This window comes from Brachypodium distachyon, chromosome 3 (assembly GCF_000005505.3).
Source record: "Brachypodium distachyon strain Bd21 chromosome 3, Brachypodium_distachyon_v3.0, whole genome shotgun sequence".
In the NCBI taxonomy this organism is placed as follows: Eukaryota; Viridiplantae; Streptophyta; class Magnoliopsida; order Poales; family Poaceae; genus Brachypodium; species Brachypodium distachyon.
The window spans coordinates 50,420,376-50,429,527 of NC_016133.3; positions in this window are offsets into that span (position 1 = coordinate 50,420,376).

A 9,152-nucleotide genomic window follows, 5' to 3' on the forward strand; every position below is an offset into this window, starting at 1 on the left:
TCTTTAATGGCTACGAAATTATCTAATTGCCACTCATTTTATACATATCACGATTTTTTGACTATGCTTGATTGGTTTTCATGATTTTTAGGATAATTGTTGTTTTCAAAAATAGTATTTGACAAAATTCCTACTTATCAGAAAAATTTAAAAATATGAGTGACACATATTTAAACAACTCATGCATAATATAAATTTTTAATTTCGTAGCCGAGCACGGACATTTAGCTAGTCAGGTAAAAGGTCCATCTTCTTTGGGTAGTTAGAAGTCTGGAGGCTTGGGACAATGTTTGATCAAGTATCCTTTCTCAGGAAATAGCTGGTTAATGTTTCGGCTGTTGGGGCAATTTTCAATTGTGCACTGGTCTGGAGGCTGATGATTTAAAATGGTTTCTTTGAATTGCTCAATGATCATCATGTTTCAGGCGACAGAAGACTATTGATGATTTAAAATGGGTTTCTTTGAATTGCTCAATGATCATCATGTTTCAGGCGACAGAAGACTATCAGCTAATATCGATCACAGTGCGATATTCTCCATTTTATTTCTATATACTACGTTCTAATTAAGGGGGTGACCATGCTACCAACAAGCAACAGCGTTGAACTCCATGAATTGACAACTCTTCGGACGGTCGGTGTACCCCGGTCTGGGTGTGGCACGGTGGCTATACAGGTTCTATCAGACAAAACGGCACGGTTTGGACAAAGTCGACATCGATTAAGAATCATATGGCAATCGCCCTTATTTCAGATCTTTGAGGGTTTGCGAGAACTGACGCATGCATAGAGGGCCGGGAGAGCCGTCCAAAAAAAAAAAGAGGGCCGGGAGAGCCTGAACATGGTCGTCGAAGATCATTGCACATTTACCATCAACAACACGTGTAGTCATGTCTGAGCATCTTGTAATGTAAGCGTGCCACTAGATGATTTCTTGCCAAAATGCATGCATGTGGAAGATTATATCTTATGCCACTAGATGATTTCTAGTGGTTTCTCGTCATGTGTCATGTAAAGGTGAGATTATTTTACACACTCAGACTGGACGCCGGCCGGTAGACAATCCGTATAGATTTATGAAAACAAAATGTGGGTCCATTCCATAACCAAAATCTTACCTACGCTCTCTGACTCTTCCACCCTCTGTTTCTATGATTTCTTCCTCTAGGTCCGACTGACGTGGCTCTCACTAACACATATTCAAAGTTAACTGGACCAACAAAACATTGTTTAGAGCATTGTTCCGGCCGGTTCATGTGCCAAAAGAAAGAGCAGCGCCAAAACATTGAACACGCTTGTGGCATATCGCTGGTCCACTCTAGTGGCTATACGCGTGCATGCGTCGGATGGACTATAGAAGAGAAGAAAAAACGGAAGGGCTAAAGCTGGCTGTGATAGTGTCTGGCGGTAGGTGAAAATGCAAGCTTCACCGACCTGGAGACTATTGGGCATTGGCATACATCTATTTATTTTTCGAAAATGAGAAGCGATCCTCGGCTTCTGCATGGATTAAGTCACACAACCATTTTTATTGGCCATACATTTGGAAAATAACAAGTGGCCTTGCAATAATGTCACGTCGTAATGGTATGGCCTTGCCGTATCAACCAAATCCTCGTAGAGAGATAATCATTAATTACTACTCCCTCCGATTCTAAATTATTGTCAAAATATTACATGTATCTAGACGACTTTTAAGAGTAGATATATTTGGGCAAAATTTGAGACGAGACAAAATTTAGGATCGGAGGAAGTATGAAACAATTTCTTGTTGCAATCCAAGGAAAAAAAGAAAGATAAAATATACTATTGGAACGGGCGTATCCGCGTAGAGCACTGCAATGCGTAGTGGTTGGTTTTGGTGATACGGACATATATACCTTTTCTTAACACATGTAATTAAGTTTAGACTTGAAAGTTACACATATATAAAACATAACTTATTTAACATATGTAATTTTTTAATCGAATAAAACATATGTATTTTTTAGAACTTCTTAAACTCTTAAAGATGGTTTACGGAGTTTTCACCAGAATAAATATTTAAATATATATTTACACGCAAGTAGACATGATTGAGAGGTGTCCTTAAGAGTTTAAGAAGTTCATGAGATCACGTATGTATCTAGTAGGAGTACATGAGATTAGGAAGTCCAAAAGTTGGAGGAAGAACCTGACCTATCCGTTGCTAGCTAAGCCGTTTGTGCGGTCTGACGTTAGGTGTTTCGATTAATTCCAAAAGTCCAAAAGCTCTGTGCAACTTCATATTCAAGGTTAGGTCCGCAAGAAGAAACGGCAAAGGATACAAGTTTCAAGTGCCACCAACCACACTCGGTGGCCTGCTGCCAAAAAAAAAAAAACGTGACCTCCTCACAAATCACAATGACCTCGTCAAGAGTCACCGGCCACATATCCCAACCTCCAGATCCAGATATCGGTTTCTGATTGGGTCGTCTTTCAGACTATTTTCACTCCTACCAAGCACCTAACCTCTGGGCGTATGGGCTATGCAGGGTCATTTTCTTGTATGGGAGAAAAATCCGAGAATGTTTGGACCTTTTGCAGAGAAAATTCGTTTGGTTTGTGAAAACCTGGACAGAGAGATCTGACATTGGAGCATGGAGAGTCTGAAAAGTATATGACGATCGTACCAAGTATATGAAGCTGGTCACTCTACCGATGGATTGCCATGCCATCCTTCCTGGCAACAGTGCTTAGTCACGACGATCTCTGAAAAAAAATTCTTTCTGAATGCTATAATCTCTGAAATTCGCTGTCCCATCGAGCGCTAGTGGGCTACTTGGCACGTCTAACATCCGCACGTTCTACCAAACAAAACTCGCGCACAAGTTGCATCGACCCCTGCAATGAAAACGGCCTCTGGCGTTGCATTTTCAGGTAGGTAGGTCCCGAAAGCAACATTATCACTCAGATCTCATCCGCCAGCGAGAGGAATCGCGAGCTCCGTCAGTTGTCAACTCAGGCAGCCAGAGGCACGGAGCTTACCAAACTCCGACGTTGAAGCATGGAACCGCTGCTGGATTGCTGGTGTTGGTGTATGCAGATTTCCACCACATGGACTGCGGAGAAGGGAAAATCCCCTGCAATTGGGTAGAAGGATGGACGACTGAGTTCACGGCGGCGCACTGATATGTATGACGCACGGGGAGAGAAAAGGAAAATTCTTGGCGCACGAGGAGAGAAAAAGAATTCTTGAGCGACTTGAAAGGCATGTGCGGTGCGGCCACTCATTGTGTGATATCCATCCTGAATTCCTGGCACTTGACATCGTGCTGTGCCTGCCTGATCAATGATCATATTCCTTGATGGGGTACACAGTAAAAGCATCATGCTATCGTGTTCTTCCAATGGGGGCAATAATGCGTTATCTGGACCATCTGAATCGGCGGCTTCCTAGTTCTATTTGAATGCCGATCGGGACCGTAATGGGCATTGCTACTGACAGTACTCTCAGGACACTCAAATCTTACAGAAAGTGTATCCTCGACACTAAAAGGCAGACTAAGAATGAAAATGACGATTCTTCGGCCTCCGGACGGCTAAGGTTTGCTCGAATGTCGCGCACACCAGGCCTAAATTAGATAATGCTAAAAAAGGCAGTCGGCCCATTGTCAACGGACCGAGTTGCCCATGTTGGGCCATACACCCCATTTCTGTTGTTTGGGAGTATAGAAGGCCTAAATTGGGCCATACAGCGCATTACAGGTCTGGCTCCACGGAAATGACGTCACTTTCCCACGAAAGGAAATGTCATCCCCTATAAAACAATTAAATGGAAATTTTTCGAAATTTACTTCTAAATTACTTTTGACGGCCACTCTACAATATACGAAGTAAATGGCATTCGCGCGCACACCTATATTAGTGTCCCAGTTTTGAGAGGATTTGTTCTCGACTAAAAATATTTGGTGGTCATGGGTCATAGCAGCAAATGGAGATCAGTTACAGGCTAGTACCTATCATTCTGGTGTTGCTAGCAATCAAGACACACTTGCAAGCAGGCGTAGCCAGGTTTTGAAGTCAGAGTAGTCTCATGAATATATTTTTGTCACAATATAAAATTAAAATTTTATGTATACACACATTCATATTTGGACAAATTTGAATCACTTAATACGAAACCGAGGGAGTGCTATAGAATCAAATAAAACCACATATAATTGTGCTCTTGCAAGCATGATAAATCGTGGCAGTGGCGGTTCTACAGTTTGCTCTTCCACCGCATTGTCCACCTGCACCGAGGAAAGAGCTGAAAAAGGTGGAGAACCTTCTTCTTTTATGCATGTTTCAAAACACAGAGACGCAATGTCTCTTCCTGTCCTCTTCATTTTTGCAACAATTTTACAATCAATGCTCGATTTATCAATTATCGAAAACAAGCCAATAATACCTCGTCAGGCACCAAAACACTCTTTTACCCATCTGATCAAGAGCTTGAAGTCGGGCCGCCGCCCGTCGGCCGGCCGGCCACTGCGTCGTGCGATGCCGTTCTCCGATTCCCCATTCGCTGCAGCCTCCGCGCTCGTTACTCGCAAGGGCTTCCTGACTAGGAGACGGGAATTTGGGAACTGGGAGTCAGTGGTTTCAGGACGAGTGGAAACTGGAAAGGCGAACGGCCGAACGGGCGAGCTGCATCCTTCGAGGCTTCGATTGATCGATGGATCAGCTATATGCCTGTATTAGGGATGCAGCTGGGACGGGATCAGCCCGCCCGCGTCCCACCGGCGAGATTAAACGGGACGTTCGTTACCGCCCGCGTCCCGCGAAATATCGTCCCGCTGGGATAACTGGGCTCGTTGGCTTCAGCCCGTTTATCCCGTGAGAACCCGTAACGAACAGAATAGGTGTTCGTTCACTGCCTAATTGCCATCATCGATCCAAAACATTTTTTAAAAAAAAGAAGGGTTTCCCCTCCGATTTTTATTAATAGCTATTAATAGAAACCAGCATCCTACAGGTTCAGGTTTGTAGCAACAGGAAAAAGAAAACAGAACAAGACAGATTACAATTCGGAGCTTCGAGACAAGCCACAACAGCTACAGGAGTCACAAACATCGAAGCTCTCCAAGCTAGAAAAAGGCACTGCCTGCACTGTATTCCCTTCCATCTGCTAGAACAGCAACACTCCAGCAAGACACATTAAGACAGATCGAGCCCCTTAGCACCATCGATCCAAAACTACATTAGCTCATTAAAACAAAGACTTGCAACTCAGCACTAAGATGGATCTGGACCTAAAAAGCATTGTCACTAAATGGGATATCCTGAATTCATCCCACTGGCAGTAACAATCCTGATAATTACATGCAGCTATGGATCAACGTCAAGAATCTCATCATCAATCAAATCTTGTTGTATTGTTGTGAGATCAGATACAGCTGAACATAACAATGAGAAATAATTAATTATGAAATAACACTTTATTATTTAAGGGCATAATAATTTATTAAAACGAGACCTGATGGTCGCATCCAATCCTGTAGGCATATCAGTGCATCCGCTATTTCGCTATTCAACCGACTTCGGTAGTCACTTATCACTCTACTTCCAGTGGAGAATGCGGATTCTGATGCTACCGTTGAAGCTGGAATTGCCAATATGTCTCGCACCATACGCGATATAGTAGGATACTTCCTCCTATTGACCATCCACCATTGCAGAATGTCAATAGGTGTATTTGGACTTACTAGCGCCTCTTTTAGATAGCTATCTAGCTCATTATGCTTAGTGCGATGTCTCTGCTGCTCATCAACATGGTTGCTCCAACTCGTCCATGGATCATTTGTTGGAGATGGTTGTGTCTGCTGCTCATTGCCAATGTTTGAGTCACCATGTGCAGAAAAAAATGCATTGAACATGTCTCTGAAAATCCTCTTCACCTTAGCTAAACATTTGGGTCCTTCCATTTCTAACTCATCCTTCAAGTTGAACTCCAAAAATTTGTACTTGCACCGAGGATCAAGTATTACTGGGATACAAATTGTCAAGTATGAAAGCCTCCAGTACTTCAGGAATTTTTTCTTCATTGCATTTACCATTGATCTAATGGTAGAGTTTGCATTTGAAGCTTCCTTTCCCAGCATCCATTTAACCTTCCAAATCTCATTGAAATAGGTGTTAATTGTAGAATATAGTGAACCAGAAAGTACCATTGTAGCATCATTGAAGATCTCTAACAACTTGCAAATTTCTTCAGCAATTTTCCATTGAGCTACTGTGGGTGCACACTTGAATTGTGGATCTTGCAGCGCTAATTGATCAAATGCTAATATATATTCAATTGCTATATTTGCCATGAAGTATGTGGAATTCCATCTAGTACTAACATCCAATGGTATCTTCTTCTCACATGTTATCCCAAGCTGTGCCACAATATCATCAAACCTTTGCTTCTGATGAGGCGAGCTCCTTAAGTATCCTACGCATTCCCTAATGGCGTCAATAGCCCCACAACTAATTTTGAAACCTTCTTGCACAATCAGATTCAGAACATGTGCTCCACAGCGATGATGCAATAGGTCTCCATTCCCAACCAGCAGTCTCCTCCCATGCAAATTTGATTTGACATAACTAACCATCAAATCGTTTACTGATGCATTATCTAATGTTATGGTAAAGATCTTATCTTCTATGCCCCAATCCTGAATGGTCTTTAACATAACATTTAGTAGATTGCGTGCATCATGTGGGGTGGCAACGGAAGCAAATTTGATAATCTTCTTTTGCAGTTTCCATGTGTTATCCACAAAATGACAGGTGATACAAATGTAACCCAATTCTTGGTTAGAAGTCCAGAGGTCTGCTGTAAGAGAAACTCAGGAAGGTGAATTTTTCAATACCTCTAGTAGCTCTAGTCCTTGCTTATGAAATTCAGCCATGCAATCGTTTTTTATCGTGGTTCTAGACATGAGTTTGAATGCTGGGTTTAGTGCTGCCAAAAATCGCTTAAAGCCCTCATACTCAACTATGCGAAAAGGGAACTCATGAAAAACAATCATTCTAACCAGTTCATGACGTGCTTGTTCTTTACCATACTTAAACCTTTTTGGAGCCGGTATCCTTGCATCACCAGGTTGCATGTTACCGATCATCTCATCATACCGAGGTTTCTCCTTGCAAACCTTTAAATGCCTACGACACTGGCTAGATCCAGACTTCTGTGTAACTGAATAGATAACATCACAATGGTTACACTAACCTTCCATAAGCCTGCCTTCATCATCATAGATAGGTGTGAAATCATCCTTCCATAGGTCAGAAGTGAGCTTTCTTTTCTTAGGATTGCTGCTTGAGGGGCCTACATCATGACAAAGAAAGCATATATTATCAGCAAGGTATTAGTACTAAAGTACTAGCCCAATTTATGAATATATATACATAAAAAACTAAAGAGAAATTACCTTTTGGAGCTTCAACTGAATTTTATGGACTTGTTGGAGACATCACAATAGATGGAGACCCCCTTTGCCTTACAGATGGAGACCTCCTTAAACCCCTTTGCCTTATAGATGAAGACACCCTTTCCCTTATAGATGGAGACCCCCTCAAACCGCTTTGTCTTGTAGATGGAGACACCCTTTGCTTTATAGACGGAGACCCCCTTTGCCTTGTAGTCATAGATCTTGACAATGATGGTGACAAGTACCTTCTAATCCCTGGAGAGTTAACAATTGATAGCACCGGCGACTTGAAATGTTGGCGTGTCTGAACATCCATAGAGCATGTTCCTGAGGGTCTGACATAACTGATCCTGCAAATTAGATACTAGATAAGGAAGGCAGCAATAAGGTGGCAACAACATATCATGTGCTGATAAGTGCTTGAACAATTTACAAGAAAAAAAATTGCCCCCATTTTTTTTCTTATAACTGATATAAAAGATATTAAGATACTACCAACAAGCCTCAGCATTTGAACTTACTGAAGTAAGTTACACGCATAGCAGACTCGCATATACACCTGAAGCTTTTTTCCAATTATTTCAGAATCATATTTAACTATACATACGTCAAACTACTTAAACGTGTTTAATAAATTCAGAATTTCAGAACTATAATAGATTCAGCTTCTTGCTGTTGATAGTTAGAACATCATCAAAAGTTCATTAAGTATAATGCATATTCTAACCGTCATAGTGGACACACACAATATCCATGACCAAAATTGAACTCACGGTACAATGCATGTTCTAATAGTCATCTGTAAGTCCTCATTTATTTGATTGGATCCAGGCCTTTCTTTTCCATAATTGCTCCAAATTTGCAGTGCTCATGATTCAACTAAAAGAAAAATTCTAGGATTATACAAGCCAGGTGATCACCGGAACTAGCAGAAACTTAATCGGTACTAAACGACTGGAAAAAAAATTAGAGGATGATGGGGGAAAATCCCCATTCCCCACCGGGATTGCTCTAAAATTCCACTGCTCTGGAAGAAAGCACTATTGAAAATTGCTAACAAGAAACACCTCACCGAGTCACAGATCTGGAAGAAAGCACTGACCTGAAGAAATAAGAGTCCGATCTCCGCACGGAGGCATCCTGCCGCCGCCGGCCAAGGCGAGGGGAAGGTAGAGGAAGCAGGACCTGCAGGCCAAGGCGAGGGGGAAGGTATTGGAGGGAGGACCTCAACGCCGGCCACCGGCAGCCTCCCTTCTCCTCGGTTCCGAGTGCTATGCGCCTGATGCCGCCAGGTCCAGCCCTCCTCGATGCAGCCCTCCTCGATGCAGTTGGGAGAAGACGGGATAAGTGGACTGCCCGGTGGAGTTGGTGGGTTCGTCCACTTAAAGCCTTACGGGATAAATGGGCCTCATTAAACGGGATAAATCAGGTTTTTAGGTGGGCTGGGAGACGGGATAAGTGGCAGGCCCATCCCACTTACATTCCTAGCCTATATGGGCCAGATTTTGTTTTCAGCCCATCCAATACTACATCAGATTCTCTTTGCTTGATTTTTTGCTTTTCTAGGCTGACATAGCTGTAGTATATTGGACTAGGCCAAAATCCCAGGGTGGTCCTGGCACCCTTGTGGCTACGCAAAACACGGAGTTGATAGCGAGGAAAAAAAGTCAAGTCCGACACATTCATGGACTCATCGAAGCAACGGCACAGTTGTTTCGACATCCAACTTGT